Source organism: Loxodonta africana, chromosome 7 (genome assembly GCF_030014295.1).
Source record: "Loxodonta africana isolate mLoxAfr1 chromosome 7, mLoxAfr1.hap2, whole genome shotgun sequence".
Classification (NCBI taxonomy): Eukaryota; Metazoa; Chordata; class Mammalia; order Proboscidea; family Elephantidae; genus Loxodonta; species Loxodonta africana.
In genome coordinates, this window is record NC_087348.1 from 8,722,302 (window position 1) to 8,742,750 (window position 20,449).

At 41.1% G+C, this 20,449-nt stretch overlaps 1 protein-coding gene and 1 long non-coding RNA gene across 3 annotated transcripts in view; both read right to left on the minus strand.

The window, feature by feature from the left end:
• The window catches only part of PACS1 (phosphofurin acidic cluster sorting protein 1), a 174,216-nt gene that overhangs the window by 132,316 nt on the left and 21,451 nt on the right, over positions 1-20,449 (minus strand). The window lies entirely within an intron of this gene.
• LOC111753175 (uncharacterized) overlaps positions 1-20,449 on the minus strand; it is a 53,471-nt gene that overhangs the window by 12,098 nt on the left and 20,924 nt on the right. Inside the window, exon 1 of the long non-coding RNA XR_002788057.2 lies at positions 1-20,449. This exon is cut by the window's right edge and continues 20,924 nt beyond it. This is a non-coding gene — a long non-coding RNA (uncharacterized LOC111753175).

Here is a 20,449-nt window from a genome sequence, read left to right on the forward strand (position 1 = left end):
CTAACATTTTCAAGATTCTTCCATGTTGCAACATTTCAGTACTTCATTCCTTTCTATTGTCATATAATATTCCACTGTACAGATAAACCAGCCATCAGCTGACGGACATGTGAGTTCTTTTCACTTTTTATCTATTGTGAATAACGCTGATATAAATAACATTTATGTACAAGTTTTTATGTGGACGTATGTTTTCATTTCTCTTAGGTATATACCTAGGCGTGAATTGCTGGGTCTTACGGTAAACTTTTGAGGACGTGCCAGACTGTTTTCCAAAGCAGCTGCACCACTTTCCATTCCCACCAGCAGTGTATGAGGGTGCCACTTTCTCCACATCCTTGCTCACTTGTTCTCATCTGCCTTTTTGATTACAGCCATCCGAGCAGGTATAAAGTGGTGTCTGGTTTTGATTTGTATTTCCCTGATGGCTAACGATGTTGAGCATCTTTTCATGTGCTTATTGACCGTTTGTACATCTTCTTTGGAGAAACGTCTATTCAGATCTGTCAGTTCTTAAAAGCATCATGACATAGGCACTTGCTTCACACTGCTGATGACCTTGTTAGCCTTCTATGGTCATCTCATTTACTCCTCATCATGGCCCTCATTACTCTCTCCACTTTACAGGTAAGGAAGCAGAAGCTGCTCAGGGAAGTTAGATGCCTTAATCAAGATGACACAGCTGAAGAATGGTACAGGTGCCCTCTGAAGCCCAGTCTGGCCTCTCTAGAGCCCATGTTCCCTGCCCTGGGCCCTGCTGAGCATGGCAGCAGCAGAGGCAGGCGAGCTTGAAGTCTGTACAGGAAACTAGCCGGAGACAGAGCTGGCTGCCAAGAGAAGAGTGGTTTGAACTGAATCCTGCAGGCAATGGGGGGTCACTAGTCTCTCAAGGTCCATTTGAGTAAATGATTCTCAAGACCCTGGCCAAATCAATTTCCCACTCAAGCCAATGGAAGCTGTTCTGACATATGTTTGGTAGGCCAAATACCCTAAACGTATTTAACAGTTTTTGAATGCTTGAACAAAAAAGTACCACTGTTTAACTAAAGAATATCCTTACCAGTTAAATGCATCTGGGACTAATTACAGATCCTCAGAGGTAGAGTCAGAATTGTGCTAAGACCTTTGACAATAGAGCCAGAAGGCTGCAGATTCTAAACCCTATTTGCCTCATGGGAGGTGTCTTAACGTTAGAGTCAATCCAGTTGTCTCCACATATTGAAATTATAGTAGTAACTAATTTCCTGGCTCTACAACTCTGGGCAACTGAAGTTACTATCACTTCTCATACTGTTAAATTGTCTAATGACTTTTAAGTCTGTAGTAAAGAGACTGCAGGAAAAGGTAACCATGGAGAAGTTAGAGGGCAGACTAAGGCGCTGGAAAAAGAGAATACTATACCTTTATTTGCTCCTTGCAAGAGCTAAAAACTTCATTGGAAAAACTACATCCAAAAGCCAAAACTTTAGTATTTACATGAAAAAAAAAAAAAAAAAGAGGTATTTAACATCAATTAAGTGCATCCATGTATTGAAGATATACACGGCTGAGAAAGTTATAAGACTAAGTGGAATTTTCTGCCAACTCTTCCACCCTCTCTGCACCTTATTTCCTCTCTCACTATACAATGTAAAGAAACGATACTTGTCTCTAAACTATGTTTGGCCAAATAATTCTGAATCATGTTCCAAAAGAGCCTCATCAGCAAACAGCCAAAAGTTTGCATCTCCAGTAAATATTATGATTCTCTGAGGCATAATTATCTTGCAACAAGATTGCCCTTCTAAAGCTCATGGTCCAAGATGCAGCTACTGGTTACACGTGGTTATGAGAACTTGAAATGGGGCTAGTACAATGAAGGAACTACATTTTTTTTTTTTAATTTAAATTTAAAAGCTGAAGCAATGGAAAATTCCCTTTTATAATGATTACATTTTGAAAAAATATTTTGGATATAATGAGTTAAATATATTATTAAAATTAATCTTGTTTCTTTTTTATTTTTTTTAATGTAGCTATTAGAAAATTTTAAGTACATTTATCTCTATGAATATACTAAAAGCCACTGGAAACTATACTTCAAATGGATGAACTGCATGGTATGTGAATTATACCTCAATAAAGCTGTTTTTTTAAAAACTACCTATGTCCGTATGTGGCTCGTGTTATATTTCTGTTGGACAGCATGTGAATATACTAAAACCCATGGAGCTGTACACTTTAAACGGGTGAATGGTGTGGTATATGAATTATATTTCAATAAAGCTGTTTTCTGAAGAGTACATATGTCCATATGTGGCTCACGTTATATTTCCGTTGGACAATGCTGTTCTAATTCCTCCATCTCTGAAGTTACAATAAAAGTGAGAAAGAAAGGAAAAAAGGGGAAATCACACTTATTTCCTATTTGTAGAATAGCTTTTGTAACAGATCTATTTACAAAACAAAGCAAGTAAAATTCTGAAGAATTTACCTGTTGGAGAAGAATTAGAAAATGTTCTAAGCGAGGATGGAAACAAGGACATGAACACACGTAGATACAAATGTTAGGGTCAGGGCTCAATCAAGAGAACCAAGAAACCAAGAATCATTAACAGCAACGCACCTGTCTGGAAAGTTCGGAACCCAGGGACAAGAAACATCAAAGACCAAGGTGTGGGTGTAGAACCAAAAGAAAAGAACAGGTCACAGAGGCTCACAGTCAATATCTATCAGGCTGGAGCTTGCTCTGGAATGTACTATTAAGTAAAGACACGTCATTAAAATCAGGAGGCTTTGGTAACAGCTTTGGCAGTTTATCACAGTATCACAGAGCAAAAAGGCATGTCATAAATGCTTTTTGATTACTTCAAGTCCATGAATCATCAATGAAACTAACGCAGGAAAGGCCACTCCCCCTGTCTTAGTCATCTAGTGCTACTATAACATAAATACCACAACTGGATGGCTTTAACAAACAGCAATGTATTCTCTCACAGTGTAGGCAGCTAGAAGTCAGAATTCAGGGTGTCAGCTCCAGGGGAAAGCTTTCTCTCTGTTGGCTCTATGGGAAGTTCCTTCTCATCAGTCTTCCTCTGGTCTAGGAGCTTTTCAGCTCAGGGACCCCAGATCCAAAGGATGCACGCTCTTGGTTCTTCTTGCTTGGTGGTAAATGAGGCCCCCGTCTCCCTGCTTGCTTCTCTCTTTTACAAAACGAAAGAGTTTGACTCAAGATATAACCTAATCTCGCAGACAGAGTCCTGCCTCATTAACGTAATTGCTTCTAAGTCTACCTCATTAATATCATAGAGGTAGGATTTACAACACATAGGAAAATCACATCAGAGGACAAAGTGGTGGACAATTACACAATACTTGAAATCACGGCCTAGCCAAGTAGACACACATTTTTGGGAGACACAACTCAATCTACAACACCCCCTATCTCCACACTATCAGAAAACCTAAAACGAAACCCACTGCTGTTGAGTCGATTCCGACTCATAGCAACACTGTAGGACAGAGTAGAACTGCCCCACAGGATTTCCAAGGCTGTAAATCTTTACAGAAGCAGACTGACACATCTTTCTCCCATGGCGTGGCTGGTGCGTTAGAAGGGCTGACCTTTCAGTTAGCAGCTGAGCCCTTTAAACCCTACACCACCAAGGCTTCTTATGCTATCGGAGAATCAATTATACTCTCATAAACTTGTCTAAGCACAGGCAGGAAAACCAGAGTGGTTTAAAGTAAATGGCAACCAAGACAAACTAAATGTTACGTGAATCACCCTGAGAAGGAAAAAGAAACTTTGGCTTACTATGTAAGGAATTCTCTGGAGCCATAACTTATCAAATCATTTGCACCATTTATATAGTCAGAATTTCACAAAATGCTGCATTAGTAGTTGCAATTTCATAAACAGTATTAACGCTGGCTGACAATCTCCCTAATCATTTATTAATGGCAAAGAGTAGGCTTTGACAGGAACAGCCTTCACTTAACACCCGAAACTGGCCTTGCACAAAGACAGGAGATGAGGAAAGAGAACTAAAGGTTAGACTCAACTTGAGGAAATAGGAGAAAAAGAAAGAAAGAAAAAAAGGTAACTTTCAATAGAGTATGAGGAGAAAAGTCATTGGTTGTTAAAACAACACAGTGGAAAGTCTGAGAGCTCAGGGCTATTGAAAAGGGCTGGCCTTACCACAGCTGAAGAACTAAAGCCAAGTAAAGACCAAGGAAGAAGGTTTAGGCAAGAGTTTGAAGGAGACGCCTTCTTGTTATTAGATGTGTGGATGGTGATGATAATGAAATGATTCAAGTGCTACTGTATTGTAAACTATGGATATATTTATTGGCAGATTTGCACAAACACACATGATCTTCCAAGGAGACTTTGCCTGACACACACACACAGCCCCGTGGTACTCATCACCCTCTCTGTAACTGTTTGACTCTGTCTCCTGTATTGAATTGTGAGCTTCATGACAGCGAGATAAAACACGTACCCTGACTCTAGCATGAGGCTTGGCACACGGTTGGTGTTGTTCTTGTTAGGTGCCATGGAGTCAGTTCTGACTCATAGCGACCCTACATACAGCAGAATAGAACATTGCCCAGTCCTGCGCCATCCTCACAATTGTTGATATTTTTGAGCCCATTGTTGCAGCCACTGCATCAATCCATCTCGTTGAGGGTCTTCCTCTTTTTCGCTGACCCTCCACTTTACCAAGCATGATGGCCTTGTCCAGGGACTGGTCCTTCCTGATAATATGTATAAAGCACGTCAGACGAAGTCTCGTCATCCTCACTTCTAAGAAACATCTGGCTGTACTTCTTTCAAGGCACATGGTTGGTTCTCAATGAAGGTGTATTAAAAAAAATGAAAGAACACCATACCCCTGTGCGACATAGCTCACCTAAAGCATAAGGTTATTTATTCCAATAAAAGAGATGAAGTACAAACTAGAAGATGGTGTCCTCTTGGCCTCAGTGACACAGTTATCAAGAAGTAAAGAGGGAGCTACTTAGTAGCAGATTATGAGATGGTAACACATACAGGACATCAAGACAAGGTCAGTACTAGTCCTCTGAAGCTAGAATTAGATTTCTCAAGATAAGTGGATAGACTAGTGGGCCTGTAGGATACTAGAGCAAGCTAGTTATGGCAGATTCAAGAGTCATATACTTTATAAGGGAGTCTATTTTTATACGTTCTGCATTTTCTGTATTAATTTCTCTCTTGTCGTTAGTATGCAAAATATTTTCTTAAACTCTTCAGCCTATCTCAGTTATGCCAAGGCAGAACCAAGAGAAGATGTTTTTGTCTTTACTCATTAAAAGGGTAAGACAGTATCTCGGGGGCCCACAGAGGTGTGGTAGTAACAAGAAAATTCCAAGCGGAAGGTGAAACTCAGTGTCCCAGCCACCTCATTCATTCAACAAACATTTACCAAGCACTTTCTATGAGCCTCACTCTAATTTAACCACAATAACAAAACCAGCAAAACTCCTTGCCCTCATGGAGCTTCCACTGTAGTGAGGAGAGGGGAGAGAAGACAGCAAACAATAAACATAATATATAAGGAAATGATATACCTGATGCCATTGAGTCGATTCTGACTCATGGCGACCCTACAGGACACAGTAAACTACCCTAAAGGGTTTCCAAGGAGAGGCTGGTGGATGTGAACTGCCGACCTTTTGGTTAGCAGTTCAGCTCTTAACCACTGAGCTACCAGGGCTCCTAGGAAATGATATATAGTGTATGAGAAACTCATAAGTACTATGGATAAAGAGAGGTGGGAATGATGGGGGGAGGGTCTGGGCAGATCTTATTGGGAAGGTGACACTTGGGCAAACACTTAGGGGAGGAACAGGAATGAACCATGCAGCTTCCAGGCAGAGGGAAGACAAAGGTCAAGGCAGATCATGCCTGGTATTTAGAAGAAAGAGCAAAGAGGCCAGCGTGACTGGAACAGGGTAACCTAAGAGGAAGTAGTAAGTGGTCAGATGGTGGAGGGGAAGAGCCATATTCCTACAGACTCTCACAGACAAATGGAAGGAATCTACGTTTCAGTGAATTAAATGAGACCAGATACTTGATCATCTTCCCATTTGCTAAACTTGGGAGGTAATATTCCCTCAAATAAGCAGGCTTCCGAAACTGTGGAACTTTCCTGTATTTTGTTTTGCGCTGCAAAGTTCCAACCTCTGGCAAGATGCTTGGATTGATGCCTAGAGGCAATGGTTTAAACACCAACTATAAGGGAAACCCTATGGAGCAGTTCTACTTTGTCCTGTAGGGTCGCTGTGATCTGGAATCGACTCAATGGCAACGGGTTTGGATTTGGTTTATGTATGTCCTAGAAATGTAGTCTGGCAGAACAAACACAAAGACCTACTTAAATAAAAGGACTACAAGCTCACCATATCCTTGGGAGATGTGTAGAGAGCCACAATTTTGCACATGGAGAAACTGAGGTACAGAGAAAAGACTTACCCAGTTTTTAAAAGCTGACTGAAAGTGAAATGGGAAGAAAACCAAATGACTACTCCAAAAGATTACATTCATGAGAAAATCCTAACTTTATATGGCACCGTGGAAAAGCTATCCTGAATGTGCATCTCAGAACAGGAGGACGGAAACACTGCTTGAGAAAATCCAAACATAAGACCTTTCGCCCAGGAAACCATGCCTGTCCAGGTTCCATCTCAAAGAAAAGAGTTTCTGTCTAAACGTCAACTTTATAAATCCAAATCCATCTTTAACCAAGGAAGCTTACAGGCATACTTCCTACTGGGAAGTATATCGTGGCATTATGTCACGGGATAAAGTGAAACATCTCTCCATGATGCCCATCAGCCTTCCCAAGGCTGAGATTCAATATAAACTCTGATTTCTGATTGTTGTGCCGTGACCCCCTACTAAAGGCTGTATTTCTGGATATGGTGCAGTGGGGCAGGAGGTGTGAAGAGAGGCAGGGGAAATTTGCATCTATCTTTATAGCACTATTAAAAAAATAAGAAAGCAGTAGTATTAAAAAAATTTTTTTTGGAGCAAAAAAATCACCCAAAAATCCACTACCCTAAAACAATTATTTCACTTTTGCAGTATCTTACAGTCTTTGTCTATACTCACGCATACTTTAGAGAGGCAGTGTGCATATGATTTTGACCCATTATAAACACTTTCTCAACTAACTAAACACTTGCCTACATTTCCACAGCCTTCACAATTACCATTTTAATTGCTGCTTAATACTCCACTGCATTGATGAAACAATTTTCTAAGCTTTGTTGAGAGGAAATTATAATGGATTTACATAATAACATCACTGCCACCCCAAGGAAACTCCAAATGTGTCTAATGCAGAAGAGGGGCAAAAAGACTAAGGCATTGACTGAGTTATTCAACAATGATTTCCCGGTGCCTACTAAGTATCCGGCACAGATTCAGGCCATCAGTATACACTGGTGAGCAAAAGATACCAAAAGCCCTGACTTCATGGAGCTCACATTCTAGTGAGTGAGAGAGACAACAAACAAGTGAAATGTATAGTTGATAGTGATAAGCGCTGAAGAAGGATGGAAGTAGAAAAGGAGCGCAAGAAGTGCAGGTTGGGGTGGGGATGAAGTGATTAAGAGGATTGTCTGGAAGGAATCACTGAGCCGGCCACGTGGGCATCTAGGAAAGCACACCCCAGACAGAGGGAGCACTTAAGTGCAAGGCTCTGAGGTTTAGTGAGCCACTTCACAGAACAGCCAATCAGCCACTGTGGCAGCGGAGGAGTGGAGGAATTAAAATTGAAGCAAACAGGCCAAGAGATTCTTGGAGAAATTTACTTTCTTGAGCTATAGATTGATACACACAGAGCAAAGCAAGATCCAAGGCTTCCCATCCTTGTTGTTTTGTTAAGTGCCATTAAGTCAGTTCCAACTCACTGAGACCCTACATACGATAGAACAGAACATCGTCCAGTCCTGCACCATCCTTACAATCCTTGCTATGTTTGAGCCCACTGCTGCAGTCATTGCATCAATCCATCTCATTGAAAGTTCTTCTCTTTTTTGCTGAACAAGCATGATGTCCCTCTCCAGGGACTAATCCCTCCTGATACCATGTCCAAAGTACATGAGACAAAGTCTCGTCACCCTCGCTTCTAAGAGGCATTCTGGCTCTACTTCTTCCAAGGCAGATTTGTTCATTCTTCTGGCAGTCCATGGTTTACTCAATATTCTTCGCCCACACCATAAATCAAGGGCATCAATTCTTCTTCAGTATTTCTTATTCATTTTCCAGCTTTCGCATGCATATGAGGCGACTGAAAATATCATGTCTTGGGTCAGGCGCACCTTAGTCCTCAAAGTGACATCTTTGCTTTTTAACCCTTGAAAGAGGTGTTTTGCAGCAGGTTTGCCCGATGCAATACCTCGTTTGATTTCTTGACTGCTGCTACTGTGGGTGTTGATTACGGATCCAAGTAAAATGAAATCCTTGACAACTTCAATAGGACCAAATTCTGTCTTAGGTATCTAGTGCTGCTATAACAGAAATAAGACAAGGGGGTGGTTTTAACAAACAAATTTATTTTCTGACAGTTTAGGAGGCTAGAAGTCCAAATTCAGAGCGCCAGATCTACAGGAAGACTTTCTCTCTCTGTCGGCTATGGAGGAAGGTCTCTGTCTCTTTTGAGCGTCTGCTCCTGGGCAATCTTCATGTGGCTTGGCATCTCTCCTCCCCATCTCCTTTCCTCTAGCATTTTACTCTAAGAGGCAAGGAGAAACCACACAGCCCCTTTTAAGAGCTTGCTTAGAAATCTCAACAGCCAGATATCCAAGTTCATCACTTACAAGTTACACCCTCCATCAAACTTATGAACATAATCCATACAAGTTCTTTGCCACTGCATAAAAAGCACTGCCTTTCCTCCATTGTCCAATCACATGCTCATCATTTTTTTAAAGCCTCACCAGAAGCACAGTTACCACCCACATTGCTAGCAACATTCTGTTGCTGGTACCATATGTATTCTCTCAGATGATAGACATTTCTCTATAGCTCTCCTCACTTTCTTGTGAGAATTGCCTTTGCCATGCATAATTCTACCAACAATCTCTTCAAGGCAATCTCAGCTTTTACTATTAACCTGTTACCGTTGAGTAGATTCTGACTCACAGTGACCCTATAGGACAGACGAGAACTGCCCCGTAGGGTTTCCAAGGAGCGCCTGGTGGATTCAAACTGCCAGCCTTTTGGTCAGCAGCCGTAGCTCTTCACCACTGCACCACGAGGGCTCACCTCTACCCATTACCCAATTCCAAAACCACTTTCACATTTTGGGTATCTGTTAGAGCTCCACCACTTCTTAGTACCAAGTTCTGACTCCTATGTACCATAAAATCATGGCTGTTTCTAATCAATGCATTCAACACAACTCCTCTGATGGAGCACTAAACCTGGGGCCCAGTTCCTTCTGGATAAGGGGTTCGCAAACTTTTTATGAAAAAGGCCAGACAGTAAAAACTTTGGGTTTTGTAGGTCATATGGTCTCTGTGAAAACTACTCAGCTCTGCCATTGCAGGGTGAAAGAAGCCATAGGTGACATATGCAAATGGGTGTGGCTATGTTCCAATAAGACTTTATTTACAAAAAAACTGGCAGAGAGTAGGATTTGGCCTGCAAGCCACAGTTTGCTGACCCAGTTCTTGATGGTTCAAAACAACCACTCAAACATGGTTAACTAGAAATAGAGGGAAGACACATATGCTATCCTCAACTGGAATATTCCATTGAGTTTACCTCTGCAAAGACTTGTATTTGTAATTTTCTTTCCACTCTCACTGCCACAGCCCTAAAGCAGACTTTTATTATCTTTCATTTATACACATCTCCCTGCTTTTGTATACGCTGTTTCCTCAACCTGAATTCCTTTTCTCCCATTCATCACCTATTAAAATCTCTCTGTACAGTGCAGCTCAACTGACTAGAAAATTAGATGATATTAACGATTTATTGTTAATTATTTCAGGAGGAATAATGGTATTTTCGTTACATATGTTTTCGAGATGCATACTGAAATTGTTATAGATTAAATGCTATGATGTCTGGGATTTGCTTCAAAGTATTCTGGGGGTGGATGAGGTAAGTAGGTGGGGATATAGATGAAGCAAGACTAACCTTGAGCTGATAAAGAAGCTGGGTACTGGGTACTAGAGACTCATCACACATTTTCTCTATTTTTACATATTTTTAAACCTTTCCACACAATAAAAAGTCGAATACAAAAAATCCAGTTAAGAACAAAACAAAAAATGCCACATTCTACAGAGGAATTAACGCCCTTTTCTCTTGTACTTCCTCAGCATGAACCTTTATTACTTAGTTCAATCTGCTTAGTATTACAGTTAGCTCTTTATTCCAAGACAGTAAGCTCCTTAAGGACAGACCTATATCAGACTCATCTTTGTAGTTTTCCCAGCACACTTTACATATAATTGACATCTGATATTGTCTGCTGAAGTTATATGAAAAATGGCCTAAACCAAGAGACCAGAGGAAAAACAATAACAGAGGCTCAGAATTAGCACTATCCTTTTTCCTTCCTTGAGCAAAAGTAAATCTTAAGGATTTTTATCATTTCAACTGTACCATTCACACAGAGCCCACCTCTAACTCTGAGCTTCAGTAATCCAACCTAAAAGGAAAACAACCACTGCCTCAACTTTCTTGGAACATATCAGGGGCTGGGGAGGGCAAGACTTTTGTTCCTAAAAAGGTGATGACATTATTATTCTTCACTACTGATTTTAAGGCCACCAGCATTTTTAAATAATAATAATAAACCTGAAGAAATCAGAGTGGCCACCAGGACTGGCCTAGCTCAAGAGTTTCTGTCAGTCATGTATCTGTCCTATCCATTTAGCATCCATAACTTAGCTGTACTAGAGATCTTCTCTCTAACCTAAAAAGAGAAAAAAATCCTTGTTTGGCCATTCAGTGATGTTAATTAGCACAGATGGCCTAAATTGGTTTGATTTAAGGGAAGAGATTAAGAAAGTTCTAATCAGATAGCAGGCGCCCTGGAGGTACAGTTAGTAAGGAGTCCTGGTAGCTCAACTGCTAACCGAAAGGTTGGTAGTTCAAACCCACCCCACTGCTCCGTGGGAGAAAGATGTGGCAGTCTGCTTCCATAAAGATTACAGCCTTGGAAACCCTATTCTACCAGCTCTATCTGTCTGAAAGGGTTGCTATGAGTCGGAATTGGGTCTGGTTTTTTTAATCGGATTCTGATTTAGAATTTTTAGATGTCTTAAGTGCCTCAGGAAGACTAGCAAACTCACACTGCTATATTTAGGAAAAGACTCTCCCAGCCCACATTATATGAAATGAAAATAAAGTTCTGTTTCTGAAAAATGGACAGCTTTCTTAAAGACCAGTACTTAATGTGTCAGGTGTAAACACACAGGATCCTGGTCTGGTATGAAATCTCAGTCATTTTCTAAGTCTCCGGCTAACAGCACACAATGCTGACCAAGCCTCCCTCTCCCTCAAACAATCCTTTACCTCACAGCTTTGTCAATCAGCACCAGGCCTGTACTTGTACCTGAGCTCTGGCCCCATGTCTTCAACTGCCTGGTAGGTAATTTGCGTGTGTGTGATAAGTATATATATAGCAAAACATTAACCATTCCAACACTTTTCACATATACAATCCAGTGACATTAATTACAACCAGCATGTTGTGTAACTATCACTGCTATCCTTTTCCGAATTTTGCCAACAGCCTCACAGAAATGCAATGCCCCCTAAACTATGACTCCCCTTTCCCATCCCTTCTACTCCTGGTAACCATTCACAAACTTCTGTCTCTCTACATTTGCCTATTCTAGATACTTCAGGTAAGTATGATCATACAATATTTGTCGTTATTTCATTCTCCAGTAGGTAATTTTAATGTATGGAAAAACATTCATTTCCAACCAATTCACCTCCTCCCCACCACTATTTTTCCAACTTCCCTGTCTCCATCAAAAGCGTATCAGCAACCATCTAGTGCACCTCTCTCCCTCATTCCCTAGTTCCCTTTCTTTAAAGACCATCCCTCTCCGTTCTTATTCCCTGAGAGTAGTCTCCTGTCCCGTCATGACTAAGGAACCAAACTGGATAACAGAATATGTGCAGCCATTAAAAGGAACAAATTAGAACAAAGCCTCTTGGCTTAGAGGGATTTCTACAAGGTGTTCAGTGAGAAAAGCAAGATGCAAAAGCTAGTTTTAGTGAGATTTCATTTTTTAAACAATATTCCCGATCCAATGTATGTATATGTATACGTTTTTCTATATTATACGAGGATGGAGAAAAATACAGAAGGATACATACATGAGCTACCTGACCTGGAGGTGACGGAGAAAGAGAAAGTGAAGAGAAAGGGGGAATGAGCCAGGCAAAAGAGAAAAAAAAAACAGATCACTAAAAAATATACATATACATGATATGATCCCTTTTATGTGGGTGTGCATAGAAAAAAAAATTTTTATATATATATGATTACATATTTTTTAAGTTTTTAAACAAAATGAGTTAAAAGTACTAATAACAAATTCAACTGTATGAATGAAAGACTGCTCCATTCATTCAGAAAATAAAATATTTTAAAGCACTGTGGTGGTTGTAAAACCCATCTGCACACTCTCTGCCACTCTGCTCATGAAAAGGTGGAGAGGAATTCCTTTCCCCTTGGACAGGGCCGGCCTTAGTGACTCGCTTCCAACAAACAGAATGCAGTGGAAATAACACTGTGTGATCTCGGAGGCGGGGTGAGAAAAGGGGAGCAGCTTCCACCTGGCGTGCTCATTCTTGTGCTGCCTGCCCTTGGAACCCAGCCACCATGCCGTGGGACGCCAAGCAGCCACACGATAAGGCTGCCTGCAGGTGTTCCAGCTGCAGCCCTCGCTGAGGTTCCAGCCAACAGCTGGCATCACATCAACCACCAGACACATGACGAGCGAACCTACAGATGATCCCAGCCCCCAGCCTTTGAGCCAGCCCAACTGATGCTGAGAATAGCAGAGAGGGCTTTTCCCTGCCAAGCTCCGCCCGATTTGCAGATTTATGTACAAAATAATACTGTCCTTGTTTTAAGCAACTGAGTTTTTTGTTTTTAAATACAGAAATAGATAACAGGGAAAAACGCGATATAAGATTTTGCAGAGTAAATTGGGTTGCATCTCACTTTCCACCTTTGTTATCTCCGAAGTCACTGTAACGAAGTTTACCATCATCTGTTTCCTGCTTCTACCAGCTTGTGCTCAAAGACACAGGTGCCGACGTGTATGTGTGTGTGTGTGTGTGTGTGCACGCACACGCACCAGATGTGGCAGAGGAAGAGGAGGCCAGGGCAGTTTGGAAATCGGTTACAACGCACAAGTGAGTAAATTAATTGAGCAAAAAATATTTTAAGGATAACGAAAATCAGATTTCTCACTCTTGAAGAAGGTACTTACAAACACAGAAAGGGGTAAGGCTGGAGACAACCCTCAGGTGTTACACAGGAATTGAAGATACATGCAGAAATCGATACAGAAACAGCGTACGTGCGTGTGTCATATACACCTATTTCCTGGCTCTGTCTGCTGAAAGCACCTAGAAGCAATGAAACCCCGTAGTGATGAGCACAACAAACTCCCAGATCTTGGTTTCTAAAAACCATCCTCCTCTATAAAGGACCAGGGCTCCTTAGAGAAATGGCTGATTCCAGGGTGAAGGCATCTTGGAACATCTTATTATCTAAAAAGTTAGGAAGTGTTCAAAGGATGACGGGGGCATGTGAGAGTGACACAGGAGCCACCGTGAAAGGGCTCCCACTGGCCAAATCTGGGGCAAGCTGAGCATCAAAATAAATACTGAAACAAACAAATTACAACCCAATATATAAAATATGAATCCTTGAGTCCATACTGGAAGGGAGGAAGGAAGGAAAGAAGAGAAAGGAGAAGGGAAACCTCATCCTTACAGTAGAAGGTCAATTTATAAGTTTGGAAGGAATAATGGAAACAGAAAGTCATCGTTTGGCAACCACCAAGAGTTGTCTGATTGAGGCAGGAGTCATCAAAGGACACTAACACTGCGAACTCGAAGCTTAATGAGAAATAAGATATTGGCATAACTTCAATTGTCTCCACAAAGAATACTCATCAATGACTTTACAGTGGTGAAAGACAGAACTACCTGGCAGACAGCAACATGACCAGGTGATCAAGGTTAACACCATCAGTAAAAGCACCGGTTAACATTATATACCTCTTGACGTGATGGACTGAGAATATTACAGTATCATTTCTGTGATATTCTTGCCAAGAACTCACGACCTGAGTCTAGTCATGAGGAAATATTAGCGGATCCAGCTTGCAGATCATGCTCCTGACTATACAACTGTTGGGGATATGAACGACAGGACAACACTCTGGGATTACTCCAGACTGGAGGACATGAAGAAACCTGACAACTAAGCACAATGCCCATTCCTGGATAGGATTCTGGACCAAAACAAAAAGAGACATTGTTGGGGCAGCTGGGAAAATGTGAGCAGGAGCTGATGGACCAGACAGTAGTGTTTTATCAATGCTATGTGACTTAGAAGACTATATAGTGGATATTTAAAAGTGCCTTTATTGGGGGAAATGCGCACTGAACTATTCAGGGGAGATAGGGCACCATGTCTGTTGCTTGCTATCAAATGGTTTACAAAAATTAATTCAGAGGGAGACAGTATAATAGCGTAAATGTAAAAAAATGTTAACAGTTTGGGAATCTGACTGAGGGAAATGTGGGCGTTTCACCTAGCCAGAAATTGGAAAAAATACTGTATATCAGATATAGGTACACACACGTACACATGCTATATAGGTACATACATATGTACACATATATATACATACATATACGTATACATATATATATTTTATACCTATACAGTGAAACCTGAGAGAGCCAGAACTTGACAAGACTGCCTTGTTTTTCCAGGTCTCACAAGTTTTCCACCTTTGACAGGGTGCAGTCTTACCACTTTTCTATCTCTCCTTTTAGTGGAAGGAGCCCTGGTGGAGCAGTGGTTAAGAGCTCGGCTGCTAACCCAAAGGTCAGCAGTTTGAACCCACAAGTCGCTTCTTGGAAACCCTATGGGGCAATTCTACTCTGTCCTACAGAGTTGCTATGAGTCGGAATTGACTCGATGGCAATGGGTTTGGGGTGGTTTTAGTGGAAAATATTTGAGTTGTCCTTCTCTGTCAGGTTTCCACCTTACACGGGTTCTGCCTTTGGCAGGCTTTACTGTATCTGATAAAGGACTTGATCTGCTATATATAAAGAACTGCTGCAAATAAATTATAAAAAGACAAACGGACCAATTAAAAAATAGGCAAAAGACTTGAACAGATACTTCACAAAAGAAGATATCCAAATGGCCAATCAGTGGGTATTCATGCCATTAGTCATTAGGCAAATACAAATTAAAACCACAAGGAGATACCGTATCATACTCACTAATATGATTAAATCTAAAAAGACGGACAGCACCAAATGTTGGTGGAGATGTGGAACAATAGCAACTTCCACGTACTGGTAGTGTACTATCTATTGTTGCCTGACAGTATTCCTCACAAACTTCGCAGCTTAAACCAACACACCTTTATAATCTCACAGTTTCTGCTAGAAGCCTGGGTATGGCTCAGCTGGGTTCTCTGCAGGGCAGCAGCGATCGGTTGGCGCTGTGGTCTCATCTGAGGCTTGACTAAGGTTTGAATTCTGCCAGGGTTTGAATCCTGGCTGTGCCGCTTTCTTGGGCAAGTTACCCAACCTCTCTGTCCTTCTGTACCTATGTAATAATTAAATGAGTTAACACGTATACAGCAACTAGAACAGCACCTGGTATACATTAAACACCCAGTTAATGCTGTTGTTTTTCTGGGCTGCGGAGTCGATTTCGACTCATGGTGACCCAATACGATGGAGTAGAACTGCCTGCCCCATAAGGCTTTCTAGGCTGTAATCTTATGGCAGCAGATCACCAGGCTGGTGGGTTCACGCCACTGACCTTTCAGTTAGCAGCCGAGCACTTAACCATTGTGCATCAGGACACTTTCAGTTAATGATGTTGTTGTTAGGTGCCATCGAGTCAGTTCCGATTCATGATTATTATTAAACAAAACTAAAAAGAAAATTATTATCTTTAGGAAAAATAAAAAGTTGGCCAGGAAAAGAAGTCATACTGCGTGGCTCAACAATGACTTGCCTTTCTATGCTCATAATAATGAAAACCCAGAATAATCATCTAACCAAAGTGATAATTTTACTGGGAGAGTGGGGTAATGATAAAAAAGCCAAACCACCGTCCACAGTTGGAATTCAACAGACAATATCTAAGGACTGTTTTCCAAACAAGCCTGTAGAACTACTTGAGCGTCTTCTAAAATATATGTGTAACTCTAATTAAGAATAAAAAGAAGAAAAAAAAAAACTATAGGGGGAAGTGGACTTTCAAAATATAAAAACGGGGAAGAAAATAATAAACGCTGAAACATCACATGAAACTAAAATGCAGCTAAAAAGAGTATCTGCCTGTATATAGGAGGCTGCATTCTAGAGGTAACACTAATTAGAGACAGGTTCACAGGGTGGGCATGTCATATTCAAATTAAATATCCTATTAGTACTGGTGGCCTGGTGGCACAATGGTTAAGAGCTCAGCTTCTAACCAAAAGGTCGGCAGTTCGAATCCACCAGCCGCTTCTTGGAAACCCTATAGGGCAGTTCTACTCTGTCCTATAGGGTCGCTATGAGTTGGAATCGACTCGGCGGCACATAACAACATTAGTATTAAGTATATTCCATAGAAAATTTGCAAAGACAGTATCTCTCCTCCCTCTCAACTTACACTGCAAGGCCTCATCACCTTTTTATTCAATAACACGCCAAGTATTTCTCAATTCATTGGCTGGAAGGCCAGAATTAGAATGAATTAATATGAATAAGAGTTCATTTATAATAACGTATCAACTATGTTAGACGAGACCCTGGTGGCACAGTGGTTAAGTGCTTGGCTGCTAACCAAAGGTTGGGGGTTTGACTCCACCAGTGCGCTGCAGAAGGAAGATGTGGCAGTCTGCTTCCATAAAGATTACAGCCTTGGAAACCCTATGGGGCAGTTCTGTTCTGTCCTGTAGGGTTGCTGTGAGTTGGCATCAACTTGACAGCAACAGGTTTGGTTTTTTCGCTTTATCACCTGTATCACATGGAACCTTTCACTGATGAACGTAAAACTTGCTTAATATTTTTTCGTTTGTTTTCGATACACCCAGTCCTCATTTATCGACATAGTTTGGTTCCAAAGATCAGGTCGTTATGCAAAAATTGGCATTATGTAAAAAAGGAGGATAACCACATCAGATCACAAAATGGAGGACAGCTACATCATTACATAACTGCCAAATTACATTATTACGTAACTGCCAAACTGAGAATCACGGCCCAGCCAAGGTGACATATAATCTTAACCATCATAGCCAGCGTTACTCTGGCCTCACACCTCGACATTGGTTACTGCCAGAACTATGTCGTTAATGCACGAAGTAGTAGATTTTTTACTATTATCATAAATGCGGAATGCTGGTTAACAAGATAGTCAATAAGTGAGGAGTATCTGTACAAATTGTTTTATTTTTGGTAAAAATATACACAGTAGATCATTCAACAATTTCTACATGTTCAATGCCCCCACGTGTCTGTCAGTCTGTCGTACTGTGGGGGCTTGTGTGTTGCTGTGATGCTGGGAGCTATGCCACGGGTATTCAGACACCAGCAGGGTCACCCATGGAGGACAGATTTCAGCTGAGCTTCCAGGCTAAGACAGACTAGGAAGATGGACTCTGCAGTCTACTCCTGAAAAGCATTAGCCAGTGAAAACCTCATGAATAGCAGCGGAACATTGTCTGATATAGTGCTGGAAGATGAGCCCCCCAGGTTGGAAGGCACTCAGAAGATGACTGGGGAAGAGCTGCCTCCTCAAAGTAGAGTCCACCTTAATGACATGGATGGAGTAAGGCTTTAGGGACCTTCATCTGCTGATGTGGCACGACTCAGAAAGAGAAGAAACAGCTGCAAACGTCCATTAATAATTGGAACCTGGAATGTACGAAGTATGAATCTAGGAATATTGGAAATCATCAAAAATTAAACAGAATGCATAAACATAGATATCCAACGCATTAGTGAGCTGAAATGGACTGGTATGGGCCATTTTGAATCAGACAATCATATAGTCTACTATGCTGGGAATGACAACTCGAAGAGGAACGGTGTTGCATTCATCGTCAAAAAGAACGTTTCAAGATCTATCCTGAAGTACAACGCTGTCAGTGATAGGATAATATCCATACGCCTACAAGGAAGACCAGTTAATACGACTATTATTCAAATTTACGCACCAACCACTAGGGCCAAAGATGAAGAAATAGAAGATTTTTCTCAGCTGCTGCACTCTGAAATTGATCAAACATGCAATCAAGATGCATTGATAATTACTGGTGATTGGAATACGAAAGTTGGAAACAAAGAAGAAGGATCAGTAGTCGGAAAATATGGCCTTGGTGATAGAAACAATGCCGAAGAACGAATGATAGAATTTTGGAAGACCAACGACTTCTTCATTGCAAATACCTTCTTTCACCAACATAAACGGCGACTATACACATGGACCTCGCCAGATGGAACACACAGAAATCAAATTGACTACATCTGTGGAAAGACACAATGGAAAAGCTCGATATCATCAGTCAGAACAAGGCCAAGGGCCGACCGTGGAATAGACCATCAATTGCTCATACGCAAATTCAAGCTGAAACTGAAGAAAATCAGACCACGTCCACGAGAGCCAAAATACTACCTTGAGTATATCCCACCTGAATTTAGAGACCATCTGAAGAATAGATTTGATGCATTGAACACTAGTGACCAAAGACCAGACAAGCTGTGGAACGACATCAAGGACATCATCCATGAAGAAAGCAAGAGGTCACTGAAAAGACAGAAAAGACCAAGATGGATGTCAGTGACTCTGAAACTTGCTCTTGAGTGTCGAGCACCTAAAGCAAAAGGAAGAACTGATGAAGTAAAAGAACTGAACAGAAGATTTCAAAGGGCCTCTCGAGAAGACAAAGTAAAGTACTATAATGACATGTGCAAAGAGCTGGAGATGGAAAACCAAAAGGGAAGAACACGCTCAGCGCTTCTCGAGCTGAAAGAACTGAAGAAAAAATTCAAGCCTCGAGTTGCAATAGTGAAGGATTCCATGGGGAAAATATTAAACAACACAAGAAGCATCAAAAGAAGATGGAAGGAATACACAGAGTCATTATACCAAAAAGAATTAGTCGATATTCAACCATTTCAAGAGGTGGCATATGATCAAGAACCACCGGTACTGAAGGAAGAAGTCCAAGATGCTCTGAAGGCATTGGCAAAAAACAAGGCTCCAGGAATTGATGGAATATCAATTGAGATGTTTCAACAAACAGATGCAGCGCTGGAAGTGCTCACTCGTCTACGCCAAGAAATATGGAAGACAGCTTCCTGGCCAACTGACTGAAGAGATCCATATTTATGCCTATTCCCAAGCAAGGTGATCCAACTGAATGTGGAAATTATAGAACAATATCATTAATATCACACATAAGCAAAATTTTGCTGAAGATCATTCAAAAACGGCTGCAGCAATATATCGACAAGGAGCTGCCAGAAATTCAGGCCAGCTTCAGAAGAGGACATAGATCCACGGATATCATTGCTGATGTCAGATGGATCCTGGCTGAAAGCAGAGAATACCAGAAGGATGTTTACCTATGTTTTATTGATTACGTAAAGGCATTCGACTGTGTGGATCATAACAAACTATGGATAACACCGCAAAGAATGGGAATTCCAGAACACTTAATTGTGCTCATGAGGAACCTGTACATAGATCAAGAGGCAGTTGTTCGGACAGAACAAGGGGATATTGATTGGTTTAAAGTCAGGAAAGGTGTGCGTCAGGGTTGTATTCTTTCACCATACCTATTTAATCTGTATGCTGAACAGATAATACAAGCAGCTGGACTATATGAAGAAGAACAGGGCATTAGGATTGGAGGAAGACTCATTAACAACGTGGGTTATGCAGATGACACAACCTTGCTTGCTGACAGTGAAGAGGACTTGAAGCACTTACTAATGAAGATCAAAGACCACAGCCTTCAGTATGGATTACACCTCAACATAAAGAAAACAAAAATCCTCACAATTGGACCAATGAGCAACGTCACGATAAATGGAGAAAAGACTGAAGTTGTCAAGGATTTCATTTTACTTGGATCCACAATCAACAGCCATGGAAGCGGCAGTCAAGAAATCAAAAGACACACTGCACTGGGTAAATCTGCT